The following is a 19,297-nucleotide window of genomic DNA, read 5'->3' as shown; positions in this document are numbered from 1 at the left end:
CACATAACCCGCCCAATCGCACCATCCACTCCATGCCCCCTCCACAAGCATCTCGCCCCACACCTTTCCCTCCCTACACAAGCATCTCCCACCACCCTTTCCCTCCCTATCACTACCTTCCTCCCACACATCCCTTCCTCTCCCCTCCCCCCTCTACACTCCCTGCTCTCCTTACCATAATTTATCCTCATCAACAAGCCATTTATGTACATATGTTATATACTATAGTCTAATGTTCCATGTACTCCTGTTAGTTCTGTTACAACTTGTTATATTTATTACCATGTTATAATGTAAAATATTCTTGTTATATTTATTACCATGTTATAATGTAAAATATTCTTATATCTATTTAATACCATGTTATAATGTAAAATAGGGCTGTTACCACCCTATTCCTTTAGTTATCTGGAAACCGATGTGATATCTCGATCGAATGTCGGTATACAAAATAAATAAATAAATAAATAAATAAGGCAGTCACGCACACTAGAATCTTCTGCAACATTGTATGTTATCTATAAAAGAAGGATAACTTCCTGTATACAATGAGATGCTGGTGGTCTGTTTGTCAGAGACATGGTATCAGCATCGCCCAAGAATACTTATATTGTTCAATAAAAAAAATTATGCTTTATACAAAAATCTAAGTGTTCTTGTATCCCTGGACATCAGCATCAATAACAAATGACATGGTGCTTAACATTTGCAAAAGGGGTGCTCAGGGATGAAAAAGAAATAGCAGAAAAAATGAATGAATTCTTTGCCTCAGTTTTTATGGAGGAGAATGTTAGGAAGATTGCGGGGCAGACTCAATGGACCATCTGGTCTTTTTGTGCCGTCAATTCTATGTTTTTATGTTTAGTAAGGAAAAGTTACTAAAGCATGGAAATCACTGACTCTGCGGGCTGAATGCCACCAAAAGCATTTTTAATGATGGAGATTATGAGCAACTACAACACATATATGTGACAACGGCAAATGTAATAGATTAGATTGAAAAACTAAAGAGTAGCAAATCACTAGGACTGGATGGCATCCACCCCAGAGTTCTAAAAGAATTAAAACATGAAACTGTTAACCTGGTAAGCTGTAACCTATAATTTAAAACAGCCACAATTCCTAAAGACTGGAAAGCCAATATTTATTTATTTTATTTATTTAACAGTTTTTTATACCGACCTTCATAGTAATAACCATATTGGATCGGTTTACATTTAACAAGGGAATAACTGGAGTAACAATTCAAGTAAACGAGAGCTAAACAATAGGTAGGAATAAGTTAAAGTTACAATCAACAAGGAAAGAGAACTTGGAAGCTTGCGACAAGCTGGAAGGAAGATAAGACAGGAAAAATATAAAGTGTTACCATAGAGTGTACGGTTAAAAGCTTAATAGGTGCTTTAACTTGGAAGAGTCAGAGTCCATTCGTGAGTGTAAATGCCAGTGCACAAATTGACACCAAGTTTTAAAAAGGGCTCCAAGGGTGATCCAGAAAACTATAGATCGGTGAGTCTATCATCAATGCAAGGAAAAATGGTAGAAGCAATTCTTAAAAACAAAATCACTGACCATATAGACAGACATGGCTTAATGGGAAAGAGTCAAAATGGTTTTAGAAGGGAAGTCTTGTCTTACCAATCTTTTAGATTATTTTGATATGTAAATAAACATGTAGATAAAAGTGAGCTGGTTGATATAGTGAAATAAATAAACAGCCCTGATCGCTTTTGGAAAGGCAGTATATAAAATCATGCAAATAAATAAATAAATTGTGTGTTTAGATTTTCAGTAGGCATTTGACAAGGTCTCCCATGAGAGACTCCTCAAGAAATTATAGTCATGGGATAGCAGACAGTGTTCTATTGTGGATTGGAAACTGGTGAAAAGGCCAGAAAGAGAGGGTAGGACTAAACGCTTAGTTTTCCAAATAAAGAACGGCAGTTAGTGGAGTATCGAAGGGATCAGTTCTGGTACCTGTGCTGTTTAACACATTCATAAATGATCTGGAAAAGGGAATAACAAGTGAGGTGATCAAATTTCCAGATGACACAAAATTGTTCAAATCTGATAAAACAGCGGCAGATTGCATAGAACTGTAGAAGGACTTCATAAGACGGCAAATGAATAATAGATAAAATTGAATGTGGAAAAGTGCAAAGTGTTGCATATAAGGAAAAATAATCACAACTTAAGGTCCACGATACTGGGTTCTGTATTGGGAGTCACTACCCAGGCAAAGGACCTTGAAGTCCTTGTGGACAATACATTGAAATCCTTGGCTCAGTGCACAGTGGCAGTCAAAAAAAACAAATAGAATATTAGGAATAATCCAAAAAGGAATAAAGAATATAACAGAAAATATCATATTGCCTCTGTATCAAATCATGGTCTGACCACATTTTGAGTACTATGTGAAGTTCTGCTCACCGCATCTCAAGAAAAACATTGTGGAACTAGAAAAGGTACAGAGGAGGACAACAAATATGCTAAACAAATATGGAATATCTCTCCTATGATGAGGGACTATGCAGGCTAGAGTGCTTCAGCTTGGAAAAGAAACATCTGAGAGGGAACATAATAGAAATTTATAAAATCACGAGTGAGGAGGAATGGGTATAGAAAAGGACAGTTATTTACCCTTCCAAATAATACTAAAACAAGGGGACACACCATGAAACGAACAATCATCAGATTCAAAACAAACGGTAGAAAGTACTTTTTCACTCAGTACATTATCAAGCTGTGGAATCTGTTGCCAGAGGGCGTGATCAAGGTGACAGGCATAGCAGGGTTTAAAAGAGGTTTGGACAAGTTCCTGAGAGAAAAGTCCAAAACACATTATTAGCCAGGTAGACTGATAGCTATTGCAATCTCTGGGAGTGAGTAACAGGAATCAGATCTACTTTAGGAAAACTTTTAGGCATTTGTGATAAGGATTGGCCACAGTCGGAGACAGGATGCTGGCCTCAATGTACCTTGGTCTGACCCAGCATGGCAATTCTTTCATGGTCTGAAGTTGACAGTTTACAAAGCCTTTCTGTGAATTCCCATGGAAGCAAGTCTTAAAAAGAGAGGATTTTTTTTCTTTTTTAAGTAAGAGGCAAGCACTCCCTGATGGAATGTGATGCTGGGGGTGAGGGGAGGGGATGGAAGTACATAATTGACAAAGGGGTAGAGGAAGATGCCCTCATCTTAAAACCCTCAAAAGAAATTAGACTGATCCATGTTAAACAGTAAATTGCTGACTCACTGGGTGAACTCTGTTTCTTAAATTGAAAACAGATTGGGAGGAAACAAGAAGTGTGACAGCCCGGAAGCAGAGAAACAGAGGCCTAGGAGTCCAGAAGAGCAAAGAGTCGAAGGAGCCAGGGCCAATCTGACTACAGATCTAAGCCACAGAGAAGCAAGTCTGACTAAGGAAAGCCAGGAATCCTACTAGAAGAACCTAGCCGGAGAGGTTCCAGGACTGGTAGAGAAAGCTGCTGGCTAAATTAAACCAGTCATGAGGAAAAACATACTTAAAAAATATGGGAATCAGTATCAGAATAAAAGTGCTCTTTTCAGTACAGTCTCCAGGCTCTTGTATTTATGTAGTTGAAATCTGGTCCATCCGATTGGTAGGATTAAAGGCAGGCAGTTCCCTTTAAAAATGTACTTCTGGTTTTGACTTGATGAGCGTTTGTCGCCATTTTGGAGCTGCGACGTGGAGCCAGGTTTGGCAGTGAAAGAGGGTATGTGCCATAGTAATAGTTTGCTTAAAATTATAGAGAAAAAAAAAGGGGTTTGATGTGTTCTCTTTTGTAGATAATGTTCATTCCCCTAAAGAAGGCATAAATGAATGCTGAAACATTGGCAATATCGGGTGTGTGAAGCGGGCTGGAAAATAAATAGAGCATTCGCAAAAGAAAAGATACGTGATTTCAATAAAATTGTTATAAATATAATATAGTTAGGTTCAGGAAGAAATAAATGACATGAACCTAGTGCTCGTTTATGATGCTGGTTGTTGCCCATTGCGGGCAAGAGCCTGGAGATTGTATTGAGAAGAGCACTTTTATTCTGATACCGATTCCCACATTTTTTGAGTATGTTTTTCCTCATGACTAGGTGGATGTGAGTTTTGTGTTGAATACATGAGGTAGTTTAGCCATATTTTGTTTTAAAGTAAACCAGTAGCTGAAACTGTTTGTTTTCTTTAAACTTTTATGTTCATGAGATGGGCTGTCACGCTGCACGTAAAAAGAGTGAACAAACAGTAGCAAATCTGTATTATGGTGGTGTCTGCTGTTTGGTGAATTATTTTAAAAGAAGCAAAACTAAGCCTAGACTCTAGGCCTAGTTTTGCTTCTTTTAAAATAATTCAGAGCGTAAAAGGGAATCCACAGTATTTATCCCATGCTGTGGATTCCTAAAGGCTAAAGACTGGACCTATGAAGGTAGATTGAGGTCCCTAAATATGTACACCTTGGAAGAGAGGAGACGCAGAGGGGACATGATTCAGACCTTCAGATACATAAAAGGTATAAATGATTCACAACTAAAAACAAACCTCTTCTACTTGAAAGATACAAAGAGAACTAAGGGTCATGATATGAAACTCCAGGGAGGCAAACTCAAATTGAATATCAGGAAGTTCTTCTTCACAGAGAAGGTGGTGGATGCTTGGAACGCCCTTCCAGAGGAGATGGTTAGAAAGAAGACAATAGAGGACTTTAAAAGGGCATGGAATAGACTATGTGGATCCCTAGGGAAATAAATCCAAGATGGCCACTGTTGGAAACAGGATGCTGGGCTTCATGGACCCTTGGTCTGACCCAGTAAGGCATGTTCTTATGTTCTTAGAGGGAGGAAGTAAATGAAAATTTGTGAAGAAGAATACAGGTTAAGACATCAACTAGTGAAGGCGATAGGCCCTGTGAACCCACTAAGGAGCTAAAGTTAAGAGGCATAGGGTCAACAGTTACAATTAACCCCTAGTGACAATGAAAGGGCCCAGTCTGTGATTCAAATTCAAAACAAGATTGCAGAGCAGACTCGATGGACCATCTGGTCTTTTTCTGCCATCAATTCTCTGTTTCTATGTTTAGTAAGAAAAAGTTAATAATGCATGGAACTCACTGACTCTGTGGGCTGAATGCCACCAAAAGCAACTTTCCAGGTCAGGTATTTTAGCTCACAAGAGGCCAGAGGTTCAAAGGGGACTTTCATAAACTGTATTAAAGCCATGCAGAGATTCCATGACACTGAATTTGAATTTATGGGAGGCTTCAAATGAAGCAAGTGCCACATACATTTGACAACTAAGAGCTTTACAGAAATTGGATTTCCTTCTACAAAATGGTGGTAACAGAGATGGTTTTGAGACCAATTGGTTTTGTAACAAGTAGAAAGTAGTTGAGCAGTTATTGCATGGAGCAGGAAAAGGGGTCTAACGACTTGCCATCACAGCATACAGCAAACCTCCTCCATTAGTTTCTGGTTGAGTCCTTCCTGTTACGCCTCTCGGTCTTAGATGGCTGCGACCTCTCTTGCTCACCTCTTTTTTCCCTTCTCCATCAAGTCTGGGAAGAATGGTGTTCTCAGCGCAGCATGGGTGCTGCCGACCGCCATCTTGGTCCTGGGATTACCTAGGCGCGCACGTGCGCACAAGGGCCTTCTTTGAAGACGTCATGGCAGGAACCTCGGGGGCTTCCCATTCTGATGACGTAAACCCGCTTGACTACTTAACCCGCTCAGCCCTTGCCTTCTCTGAGTTAGCAAGGAGGTCCTTCTTGCTTTATTCTCCACACTCAAGGACTTCCTGTTCCTGATTTGGTTGTTGGCAATCGGACGCTGAGTACCCACTCCTCGGGGGCTCCCCTGCGTTCTCGGCTATCCGCTCCTCAGAGGGCCTATCTGCCTGACTGCTTGAGACCTGCTTCTCAGGTCTCTCTCTCTCCAGGAAACATCTTCTGTGAGTACCTTACTGATTTCTACTACTGAACTGTATTGCGGATGCCAAGAGGTATACTCCGAACCCTCGGGCCTCTACCGCCTCCATTCAGTAGAAGCCATTCAGCCTTCCTACCTTACAGAATATCAGCTATCCAGCTACAGGAGCCATCTCCAGGTTCCGGCATCTCTTCTAGCTCTTCTAACATCTGCTAATACAGACTTCCTCGGCATACCCTGCTCTGCGGGACACTACCGGATCTGTATTCCTGAAGTTGCCTGCACTCGTCAGAGGGGATTCCTGGCGTATCCCGCCCCGCGGGCCACTACCGGATCTTCTCAGCTGTGATTCTCTCTGGGTAATCCATTGCCTAGATCTGCATTACTTCATCTGCTATTCTGTGGACATTACTTTTCCTTCCATTACAATAAAGTCTCCTGTTCTAGCTGTTTCCTATGCCACTGAGAATATGCCTGCTGATGGTGAGGTTCACAGGGCTCCTTCCTATGGGCGGAGACACTGCTCATCTCAGCCCAAGGGTTCACAAATCATACATAAACATAACACTTCCTAGAAGGCAGAAGTACTTGAGACACTCTTTTGGAAAGACTATAGAAACATAACACTTCCTTTTAAACATGTAAGCCATGTGGTGTGTGAGAGATTGGGTCGAAGTAATGTTCCCTAGTCCAGCATTATCAGAGTTTGAAAAGGATCCAACTTGACTGATTTCTTGACTGATAAATTCTGAAGTTTCGAAAACCAGATCTGTTTCAGCAAAGAGTATCCTATAAGAATCATTGTTCCCAAGTCTCTTCCGCGTTTTACTATAGTTTTTGTCATCAAAGGTATCAGAGGATATATGTACAGAATATCGGTGCCTTCCTGTTCTGAGCTGTTGCAAACAGATCTATCTTGAGTGTTCCCCTCTGGAGAAAGATTCTATTTCCTAAACTCTGACTCAGGGACTACTTCTTCCTGTGTATGGCTGAAGTATCAACAGAGCAGCAACTATAATTTCTATACTGAGATATCAAAGCTAAATGATTGATCCAGGAATAGCTTAACATCTCTAATATCTCCTTCATACTTATGAGTTCAGTATTGGCTTATTAAATATTCAATCATCTGTCCCTCATAGCCACAATCACACAATGGAAGATTTTAATTTCTATTTATGCATGAAATATCCATATCTATCATAACCTGTGCAGCTACAGTTAAAGATGTCCATAGCCCCAGTAGAAGACAAACACCAGCGACCAGGTCTTCCACAAAATCTTTACTTATAAATCCCTGTAATCTCCATTCAACCTTCATCAATGTTAGACATGCTTGCTTGAAGTTAAATAAGCAAGCCTGCTCTAAAGTCATTGAATATTAGAAATGTAATTATAATAAGGGTAGATTTTTATACATGGCTATCATTATTGCAACAATGTACATCATGGTACTTCAATATAATCAGCAACTTTCTTTATTACAAAAGTCTGTAATGTAAATATATTTTTTTCTAAGCACATTCTTTGATTTATAGATTCTTGTCCCAGAAAAAAGAATAAGAGACATTTTCACATCAAGAATCAATCAGAGATTACATAGAAACATAGAAATGACGGCATAAGAAGACCAATAGATCTATCCAGTCTGCCCAGCAAGCTTTCACACTTATTTTCTCATACTTATCTGTTACTCCGACCAATGAGTTCAGGGCCCTTATTGGTAACTTTTTGATTCTAATTTCCTTCCACCCCCGCCAATGATGCAGAGAGCAGTGTTGGAGCTGTATCAAAGTGAAGTATAAGGCTTAATGTTTGAGGGTAGTAACCATCGTATCGAGCAAGTTACCCAATGTTTGTATACTCATACTGCTCAGATCAATGCCTTTTTAGATGTTGTCTGGATGTAAATCCTATTTCTTCATTCCCCCCTGCCGTTGAAGCAGTGAGCTGCACTGGCTATGCAATCAAAGTGAAGTATCAGGCTTAATTTGTTAGGGGTAGTAACCGCCACAACAAGCAAGCTACTCCCACGCTTATTTGTTTACCCAGTCTGTGAAATTCAGACCTTGTTTTTTGTTGTCTGAATGTATATCCTCTTATCTTCATTCTCCCCCGCCATTGAAGCAGAGATCTACACTGGAAATGCATTCAAAGTGAAGTATCAGGCTTAATTGGTTTGGGGTAGTAACCGCCGCAACAAGCAAGCTACTCCCACGCTTATTTGTTTACCCAGTCTGTGAAATTCAGACCTTGTTTTTTGTTGTCTGAATGTATATCCTCTTATCTTCATCCCCCCCCCCATTGAAGCAGAGATCTACACTGGAAATGCATTCAAAGTGAAGTATCAGTCTTAATTGGTTTGGGGTAGTAACCGCCGCAACAAGCAAGCTACTCCCACACTTATTTGTTTACCCAGACTGTGCTACCTTGTTGGTTGTTGCCTGAATGCAAATCCTCTTTTCCACATTTCCTCTTGCCGTTGAAGCATAGAGCAATGTTGGAATCGCATTAACCGTGTGAACGTTTATTGAATAAGGGTATTAATCACCAGGTAGTAGCCGTCATTCCCGCAAGCCACCCCCATACCTTTTCTCTTCATTCCTATCCTCCAGGCTTTATGGATCCAGTGTTTATCCCATGCCCCTTTGAAATCCTTCACAGTTTTGGTCTTCACCACTTCCTCCAGAAGGGCATTCCAGGCATCCACCACTCTCTCCGTGAAGAAATACTTCCTGACATTGGTTCTGAGTCTTCCTCCCTGGAGTTTTAAATCATGACCCCTGGTTCTGCTGACTTTTTTCCCAATGGAAAAGGTTTGTCATAAACAAGGGATTGACTCAGCTCTTACAGATCATTCCCAAATTAACATAAAATAAACTGAATAAACTTAAAGGACTTTAGTTTAAACATCCCTACTCCCTTAGCAACCTTAATTAACTAAAAACTCAATAATATTACGAATTAGATAGTAGTTCAGCAATGAGATGGGAGCCTTCTAGTCTTTTGCATAGAGCACCACATATATAAGTATCTACCAATTGGTGAGAGGTTGTATAGGTGTGCGCTCAATGGAAAGAGCTCCTGGATTTCAGAGAACAAATCCAATCTCCTTTGTCTCTGTATTTTCTAATGGGGAATACAGTATATTGATTTCCCCACATCTTTCTAAGGACATCCTAGTAAAGAAGTTTGAAGAGCACTGCCATCAACTCCTTAGGAACATCCAGATACTTGAAGAGACCAAAAGTGGTGCCTGGGTTTCTCCTTCAACCTTTAAATCAATGGGAATAGCCTTAGCTATTGCCTATACAAAACGTGAGAAGGAAATGTCCTTTGGAGGTAAGGGTTTCAAGGGGAGGTTGGGTGAGCATTTTTCTTGAGAACCAGATTCCTCTGATCTATATAGGGAACCCTATCACTCTTCATTTTCAGTCTTCTGTGAGAGTGGATCTGAAGAATGGGTGGGTGATGACCATTGAATCAACTGCCTTTCAATACCAAAAGTTAACTCTGAGGCCTGTTGGCACCAAGGAGCTGAAGAAGATTCCTTCTCTGAGCCTGTTCAGTATCAACTAAGCTCTGAACCAGACTACATTGAAAGCCCAAAGTTGGTGCTAAAAACTCAGTATCAAAGAGTAGGGAGCCATACATAGGACATTTAACACTAGAAGTGGCATGGGGCTGATCAATGCATGCTGATCTGCCATTTTTTATGTGCTGAACTACAAATTCTGTGGATTAACTTTACCACAGGTTTTTGAGGGATCCGAAGGACTGAACCTGAACCTCTGCAGACCATTGTAGCAAATATATTAAATGAGAGGCAGGGCTAACCTCTACATATAGCCAAATCAGCATTGCCAGAATTTTCAGGAAGGTTCCTCACCCAGTGAAAATGTTGCTAGCAGTAATTTTTTATGGGTTTGACAGTTGCTTGGTTTTTGATTGTAAATATTACTACCCTTATCATAAGGATTGGGGGTAACTGCGCAGACTACCTTTAAGAGAAACCTGGGAGTGACCTACACAGCGCGGTAGATATTACCATAAGAATCTACATCTTTTTCAGATAGCTTTTTCAGAATATAATTAATAACACAATATAAACCTGGTGTTTCAATTGCGAGTCATTCATACTGGTGTTTCAATTGCGAGTCATTCATGCTGACCATGTTTTACTATGCACTGTTATTTTTCAGGGTATTATGTTATTTTGTTTTTATATATTATATATGTTCTGATGTACCCCGCCCTGAATGTTGGAAGGGTGGGTAACAAATGTTTTAAAATAAATAAATTAAATAAGAAGCTTACTGGGCAGACTGGATGGACCATTTGGTCTTTTTCTGCCGTCATTACTATGTTATGTTATAGTATAGCTTCCCTAGGTAGCAACTGCCACTCCGTGCAGGCTACGCCCATGTTTCTCTTAAGGGTAGTAACTAATGCTCCGTTAAGTTATCCCAAGCTTTATGTTAACCCATAAAAATTGCAACTAGCAACATATTTACTGGGTGATGAGCTTGCTTGAAAATTCAGACAATGCTGCTTGACGTGCGTTGCTTATGGACTTTGCCATAGAAGCAGTCCTGTGCTTTTTCCTTATGCCTGAGTATCAATACCTCAGACCGCAGAAGTCAGGGCCCTCGGCTGTTTTTTGAATCATATTCCCTTTTTTCACCTGCCTTTGAAATGGGGAGCAATGTTGCAGTTGCATTAACAGCATCAAGACATTGGTTAAGGGTAGTAATTTCCATGCCTTCTGCTAAGGGTAGTAACTGCCACACCAGCAAGTTACCTCCCTGCATTCACTTCTTCATTATCATCCTCTAGCCTTTAGAGATCCACAGTGTTTATCCCATGCTCTTTTGGATTCTTTGACTGTTTTTGTCTTCACCACCTCCTCTGGAAAGGCATTCCAGGGCTGCTGGGATGTGTATGCTGATCAAACCACCTTCAGTCCAGGCAGTATCCAATGCCTCTGCTTGAATTACAGTGCAGAAGTCAAATACCACCTGCAGACCAGCACACAGGAAATGAGCTCGCTGGTGAAAAATGTCACAGGGCAGAACAATAAACTACAATGCATGCAAACCCTGTTTCATCACACCTCCCCTCTTTAAGAAAGACCCCGCACTGCGACCTTATTCGGACCACTGGTCAGATCTCAGCAGTCCAGTGTCAGGGCAGTGCTAGCTCATCCTTCCTGGAGAATGTATCTGCATCGCATTGTTCACTGCCCGTCCGGTGCTGTATGGTTAAGTTGTACATCTGTTGGGACAAACTCCAGTGAAGTAGCTTTCCATTCTCTCCTGAGACTCTTTTAAGCCAGAACAACGGGTTGAGGTTGGTGATGACAGAGAAGTCCCGTCCATACAGATATGGTTGCATCTTTTTAAGGGCCCACACTAAGGCCAGGCATTCTTTCTCAATAGTGGCATACGCCACCTCTCTGTCCAGGAGCTTGCGGCTCAGATACACAATGGGCTGTTCCTCCCTTTTATCGTCCACTTGACTGAGAACAGCTCCAATGCCATAAGCTGAGGCGTCAGTCTGTAACTACAGATTTTTTATTACAATCCGGTGCAGCCAGTACTGGAGCAGTAACTTTAATGCTTATTTTTTATTTATTTAGCATATTTATATACCGTTTTACCAGTATAAACACTGACCAAAGCGGTTTACAATGATAAAAATTAAATCATAAACAAAACCAAGTTAAAGTTGAGTTTAAATAATTTAAATAAATGATAAAACAGAAATTAAAATAAAGTATGAATAAAAATACAATATTTTGCATGATCAATAAAAATTAAAGTGACATAAAGATAAGAGTTGGCAATTACATTTAAAAACTTAAAAGGTCAGAAAATAAAACAGACAAAAACCAATAAGTATTTTGAAAATCAACTGATCCCTGGTAAAAATTGAGTTTAAAAATTGAGTTTAAAACTTACCTAACCTTACTTACTCTGGCTAAATGTCCCTGAATGCTTCCTGGAAAAGCATTCAGGGACATTGGAAGGCTGCTTCACATTCTGGTGACCAGGAAATGGTTTGTGGTCGTCTCTTTTTAGTCAGGTCAGCCAGGGGTTTGGCTATTGTGCTATACTGGGACACAAACCTTCTGTAATACCCTGCTGGCCAGTACTCGCTTTCTAGTTTGGGGAATGGGCCAGTTTTGGATTGTTCTACTTTAGCTGGTTCAGGTTTTAACTGTCCACCTCCCACTCTGTGTCTGAAGTACTGAACTTCTGCCATTCCCATCTGATATTTGCTGGGCTTAATGGTCAGGCCGCCTTCCCAGATCCAGTCTAATACACGAGTTAAATGGGTCAGATAATCATCTCATATGTTATTATATTCTTTGTTACAAAAAAAAATGTGTCTTAGAAGTGGTGGGCTTGCTGTCAGGACTAACGAAAAATAAGAAAGCAAATGTTGCTTACCTGATGTAACAGGTGTTCTCACAGGACAGCAGGATGTTAGTCCTCACAAATGGGTGACATCGAGGATGGAGCCCTGTACGGAAAACTTTTCTGTCAAAGTTTCAACAAGCTTTGACTGACACTGGCACACTGGGTGCACTGAGCATGCCCAGCCTGCAATTATCCCTGTGAGCCACAGGTGTCTCCCTCAGTCTCGTCTTATAGCTAAAAAGCGCAAGCGAAACTAAAATAAAAGTATACAGACCCAACTCCGCGGGGTGGCGGGCGGGTTTCGTGAGGACTAACATCCTGCTGTCCTGTGAGAACACCTGTTACATCAGGTAAGCAACATTTGCTTTCTCACAGGACAAGCAGGATGGTAGTCCTCACAAATGGGTGAGTACCGAGCTGAGGATGCCCGGGAATGCACCAGATACACCGCAGATGCGCAAAGGCGTAACGACTGAGGTGGAAATGGGAACGGAGGGCATCCGCAACACCATAATGGGTTCGTGGAAGGATGTTGGGTAGTGAATTGAAAAAAGTAAGAGTAGGCGGACTGGCCAAACATGGAGCATGCCGGCTAGTCAAATGTAAGCAATAATAGGCTGCGAAGGTATGGAGAGGACTCCAGGCTGCAACCTGATAAAAAAGTACAAGCAGCAGTAACCAAAGGGAAGCTGTTAAGGCTAAGACGGACACAACAGTATGTGGATACCCACAGTGTTGTAGTGAAATGTCTGCTTGTTGGTAGGAAAGGAAATATAGACCACTTAATCAGAAGGATTAGGTCTGTGTGGCCACTGGAAGTAGCAGCTTGACCCTTGCATGAAGGAAAGAGTCAAGTGGAATTCACATGGAATGCAGTGCAATGTAGATAGAATGTAAGCGAGAGAGAGAGGTTAGGAAAAATTAATAGAGTATTTCCTGAGGAAAGGAGATACAACATCTACCTGAAAAGGATAGAAAGTTGAATGCGTAGAACTACTCAGTGGCAGAGGAACGGAGTCAGGTGAGTATGGAAAGAGTGCATAACTCACGGACCCTGCTGGCAGGAATGACATTAAGAGGGAAAGAAGTTCCCTTGCCAAACTGTGGAAGAGAGGAATGGAAAGGCTCAAACGTAGAATGTATGAGACTTATAAGGAGAATATATATGTTCATTCCGTGATTAGAGAAATAGAGGCGGCTTGATCAGTGGATAATCCATGGTAAGCCGACTCAGAGAGGATTACCGAAAACGGGAACCCAACTCCCAAAACGATACACCTCCTAAGAGAAAGGTGTATCTATGTGGAGGATGTCTGGAGAACAGAATCCGAGGGAGTAAGAAAAAATGGTGGAAAAGTAAAAGGGGTAATACCTCTTTTTTTTTTTTTTTTTTAGCGTCAGGAGGTAAAGCCTGCCATATTAAACGGCAAGATTTATGTTTAGAAGGTTTTGTGACGCTACCAGAACCTAAGAACATCAGTAAGTCTATGATTTGGGACTGACTGGTGAGGGAATAAAAGGTTACTGATATGATGGATTGAGAAGTATGGGAAGCATACTGATCTCAGTCAGGGAGTGGGGAAAAGAATACTGAACCCCCATCCCAGTTCAACATTAGAAGAATGCTGGCTACGAGAGGCAGCAGAAGAGATATATTGAAGAGGCCTTTGATGGAAGAAAAGGCATCTAAGGGAACGCATAGGAAACATGTGTAGGGAGCAGAACCTGTGCATCGTATGGAATGATGCAGACGCAGAGGAAAGTTTAGTTAAACTCAGCGTTAAAAGATTTGCCCTGTACACATGTAATTGAGACCATTCGAGAGGATAGAACCTACGTGGAGAAGGTCAGATAGAGCGTTCATTAAATCTCTTAGATATGTGGCCCAAGGACGCATGAAGTGAACAAGGGCCAAGGGTAGAGCTGCGCAGCTGTCTAGCAGAGCAGCTAAGAGGTTGTGCGTGCTTATGAGTTGGAAAGCACATTGTCCCTATGCTGTCTGTCTGTATGCACAAAGAATTGTTGCAAAAGCAGTATTGGAAGGCATAAGGGCATAACTCATGGGTGCAACGTCCAGGACGTTTATGAGAAACTATGCTGGAGTGCAATAGATGCATAATGGGTTGACAGCTTTCAGGAGAAACTTTATAACCCTAAGGAATTGCGAGCATGAGTCGAAGGAGACTAGGTCCTAGTTCGAACTGGGATAAGAATCAGGGACGAAAGCAATGAAACCACTTAGGTCCATTGAGTATAGAATGTCACTGAATATAACCCATAGCAGTTTTGAATTATGAGAAAAATGCATAGTGGGAAGAAACCCCATAGCCCAACCATGAAAAGTTGAAAGGCTGAGGTTATGGAAAATATGCGCAGGGACATATAACAATGTATCAGAATGTCTGTGCGCATGCTGGACAAGAGGGTCTTAAGACTGTGGTGTCCAGAAGTGTTACAGAAGGGATTTATGGCAGTGACAGTAATCCCAGTTAGTAAATGTATAGTGAGTCCTGAAAAAAGTGAGAGCTCCTTGCATGTACTGAAAGTGGTTAGCAGTAGTCTATGCAAGGAAAGTGAATGATGTTACACTCCGCAGAGAAAACAGCATTCACCAACAGTGATGCAAGAGACAGTTCACTTACCGAAGCTGGTGCCGACGGCAGAGCTTGGGGTTGTAATGTTGACTCACCATAAAGCACATAGAAACATTAAAATAATGTACTTACTGCAGTATGGAGTGATGGTAACCAAAGATACCATTGTACCTGTGACGTCTAAAGAAAGTTGGATTTTCTTAGGTCCAGGATGTGCGGAGAGTAACTATTTTCTGTTAAAAGAAAGAATAGTGCAATTAAAACTCCCCAACCCCCCTCCCTTCTCCCCTCTGCACTTCGTAGCGCCTGGGGGAGTGTACCGGGACTTTGGTACAAGGTGGGGTGGCCGCTCTGATATCTGACCAGATGGGAGACCAGGAGGTGTCCCAATGGAGGATATCATGTAGGCTCCTGCAGGTGTGTGAGCGGTAAGTGGTACCCGCATTTCTGTATGCTGTACAAGGAGACACTGAGACCTGTGGCCAGGCCTCAAGGTGGACTTGTACATGGGGCAATGGTTGCTGAATCTCATGTTTAGCAGATCAGCCAATGCAGCTGGACCTTGGTTGGGAGGGAACCAAGAGTCAGAGCATTGGTCGGCACAGGGACTTGTTACTGACAAGAGAAGAAGCCCTGCTGCAATCCCAAGAAGATAGAGGGGTTCTCCTGATATTGTGGCTAACATAGCTAACATAGTGATATGTGACACTAATACAGTTCTAAAAGGCACATGACCCAGAACTTTTCGAACCACGGTCCGAATGGGAGAACACAACTCTATGGGAATGCCGCCGAAGCGGGTACTTACCATCCGACGTGGATCGCCGCAAGACGAGCCGGTGAAGATTGTTGACCCCGACGGTCTCCGGAGTCCTCGAGGGTAAGGCCGGGGACGTAAACGTCCATCTCGCTCTGAAACCCGGTATGGTGGCACAGGTACAGAGGAGACAGGCCAGGCGTGAGTGGCGTTTAGACTGCTAAGTGTAACAGATGGCCATAGTCCCACACCACTTGACGGTGGGGCACGCCAGGAACAGAGGAGCCCTAACGGAACTCATGTTCCCTTCCCTCGTCACAGCGGCTCGATGTGTCGTGACGCCAATGCAGAAGCTGTCGGACCTGGATCCGGAAGTTCTGGATCACCAAGGACTGCCAAAACTGTAGGAACAGTGCTGATGGCAGTGGTGATGTCGCTCTGCCCGAGCGTTGTCCAGCCTGGAGAAGGATGGCACCGATGTGCTGGATGGCGTCAGCAGCGGACGATCATGATGTCGGCGATGATGGGTGCCACGGTGCTCGGCCCGGTCTTTCCCCAGCGCCGAGATGGAAGCCCTCGTCGTCCTGGAAGGCGATCGATGACGAACTGTCAGCACGCCTGCTCTGCTCCTGACACAATGGAGTGTCTTAAGCTAATACGGGGCTTAAAAAAGAACCCAAAGCGTGGAGCAATGTGAGGAGGCGAGGGTATTATGTGGCGGTGCTATGTCGGTATTGACGATATTGAAGGCAACCTAAGGGGCTTCGAGGATATCATCAAAATGGGTATGAAAAATCGTCGATGACTGGCCAGGAGAATGATGACAGTGACGGGCACTGACAGCAGTGGCATAGGTATCTTTGAAACGATGTGGAATCGAATAATCGAAAAACATTGCCGTTATTGAAAAAGATACCGGCATCGACTGAGTCGAAGTCGAATCAATAGGGCGTCAAGGACACCGAAGGAAAACGGAGGTGTCGAGGGCATCGATGCATGGAGGCGGGCATTTATGCCGTTTGTGGCATGGCCACGGGCATCAACTATAGGGCCACAGACGTTGACGGTATCGATTTGGACAGACTCAGATTTCCAAGTGTACAATGCATCGGTGCCCCAGACACGTGTGTCGGTGGCATCGATATGGACACGTATGGAATCGATGGCATGGATCTCCCAGTCGATGAATTCCATCCCGGCATCAACGCCAGTCCTGGAATCGGCATGGGCATCGATGCCAGCCATAAGGCTGGCATTGGCATCAACGCCCATCCACGGAATCGAGCCGGCATGGATACCCACCGATGGGACCCACCTGGGCATCGAATTTCACCGATGGGAGCAGCCTGGCATCGACTGCCCTCGATGGATGCATTCTAACATAGATGCCCATGGATGAAACACCTGGGCATCGGTGTCCATCGATGCAAAAGGACCCGGCACCGATGCCATCGACGGACAGCCATCCGGCACCAATGCCATCGACGGACAAGCCATCCGGCACCGATGTCCATCGATGGGGACCATCCGGCACCGATGTCCACCGATGGGGACCATCCGGCATCGATGCCCACCGACGAATCGATGTGGCACCGATGCCCACCGATGGAAAAGGGCTGGACATCGGTGGGGAGGATGGGGCATCGATGGCATCCCCAAAAGGGGGGGTGGCATCGATGAAGTGACCCTGGGATCGTTAAAAAGTGTCTCGGGCAGCGGTGGCGGCGACCCGAGTATGCATGGCAGTGACTAACAGCGTGTGCGTCAATGGCATGCATCCGGGTAGGGACGGCACCGAGGAAGCCCAAGGAAAAAAACAGTGCGTAGGAGGAAAAAGCCTGGTAGCACTGAAAAGCAAAAAACATGGATAAAGGCATCAGGGCACCGTGGGGGGAGGGGCGCTGATGACATATAAAAGCCCAGGGCGGTTTAGGAGGGTCCCGGTGTAGCGATAGGGTATCGACTGCGTGAGGGTACCAGGGAACGAAGGACTTGAAGCTACAGAGGTCCTAAAGTTAAGGAAAAAATCCCTACCCCACTAGCATAAGCAAGCAGAGTGTCACAGAGATACTCGCAAGCTGTTTAAAGCTAACTGAAAAAATGGGGGAAGGGAAGGCTTCAGTCAGTTAACAGCCTTAAGATAGTGACAGAAACCGACCGAAAAATAAGAATTAGTACTCACCGAGCGTCGTAAAAACGTACGCGGAGGGAGACCTGTGCAGGGAAAAGTGTTTTTTGAAGTGAAAAGTTAAGTGTTTCCATGAGGTAATTAGTTAAAAAATCCTCACAGAGCTCCAACCGCTATGCTGACTGCAGAGCGGAAAAAAGAAGACTGAGGGAGACACCTGTGGCTCACAGGGATAATTGCAGGCTGGGCATGCTCAGTGCACCCAGTGTGCCAGTGTCAGTCAAAGCTTGTTGAAACTTTGACAGAAAAGTTTTCCGTACAGGGCTCCATCCTCGATGTCACCCATTTGTGAGGACTACCATCCTGCTTGTCCTGTGAGAAAACTTTAAAATTGCTGCCAACCTGACTAGGGAAACTAAGGGGCCGATGAGCGCACTGTATAACCCGCACTCAGACGCAGGTTAAATAGGCGCTAATCCACCCCCTAATGCAATAGGGGGATTAGCGCCTATTTAACGCGCGTCCGATACGGAGTGAATGCAATAGCGCTCATCGCATGCAAATGCATGTGAATGAGGCTATTACTCTTTCACTTCTCATTCCAAAAAAAAAAGTGTGTGTCTCAGACGCACATTTAGCTCTCAGATATTAACCACCTACCTGGAGCAGTCGTTAATAGCTGAGCACATGTAAAAGAAGCACAGAAAAGCAGATAAAACTGCTTTTCTGTACTTCTTGGTTTTTTTCTTACTTAAAAAACCTCGGCAGACCGCCGAGTTATCAATACCGACGCCGGTAAACTCAGCGTCGGTTTTCATAACCGGCAGCCGCAGCGGGGGTCGCGTTAGCAAGGAGGCGCTAGGGTCACACAAGCGACCCTAGCGCCTCCTTGCTAGTGCGACCCTCTAATTTGCGTGTAGCATGGCGCCCCCCCTTGCGGGTGGCGTGCGCGCATTAAGAAAGCGGGTGCTGACTTGTCAGCGCCCGCTTTCCACGCTTTTTATTGCATCGACCCCTAAGAGAATTAAGAAGATTTTGTGGCATACTGTTGCCAAAAGAAGATAAAGATATCTGTCATAAAATGCTCTAAAGATCAGCAGGACACCTCTGCTCTTTAGAAGGTTCTGCTCTCGCCAGCAGGAAAAATGAGCTGAGGCGTGCAGCAGGGCCACGGCAGTACAGGAGTTGGTGCATATGCTCAGAAAAAAAAAAAGCTGTGGAAAATGTCCAGTGGGTGCCATGCAGCATGACCTCACCTATTCGGGTGACTGGTGATTCCACTTGTCTTTAAACAAAAGCATTAAATATAAACTGAAAACAAACAGAAGAGTACTACAAACCTTTAAAGTGATGATACAGTACAAGGAACAGATGTAACCTGCATCTGACCTCTATCTGCCAAGCGTAGATATTTTGAAGAAAAAAAAAAAACAAAAACAAAGCTAAAGAAATGTATCCTCTA

General features: G+C 43.3%; 1 protein-coding gene across 1 annotated transcript in view; it reads right to left on the bottom strand.

The window, feature by feature from the left end:
- The window catches only part of DNAI1 (dynein axonemal intermediate chain 1), a 730,814-nt gene that overhangs the window by 478,165 nt on the left and 233,352 nt on the right, over positions 1 to 19,297 (bottom strand). The window lies entirely within an intron of this gene.

The sequence above is a fragment of the Rhinatrema bivittatum genome, chromosome 1 (genome assembly GCF_901001135.1).
Source record: "Rhinatrema bivittatum chromosome 1, aRhiBiv1.1, whole genome shotgun sequence".
Classification (NCBI taxonomy): domain Eukaryota; kingdom Metazoa; phylum Chordata; class Amphibia; order Gymnophiona; family Rhinatrematidae; genus Rhinatrema; species Rhinatrema bivittatum.
Note: the sequence above shows the minus strand (reverse complement) of the source record. Positions and strands in the feature narration are given on the sequence as shown.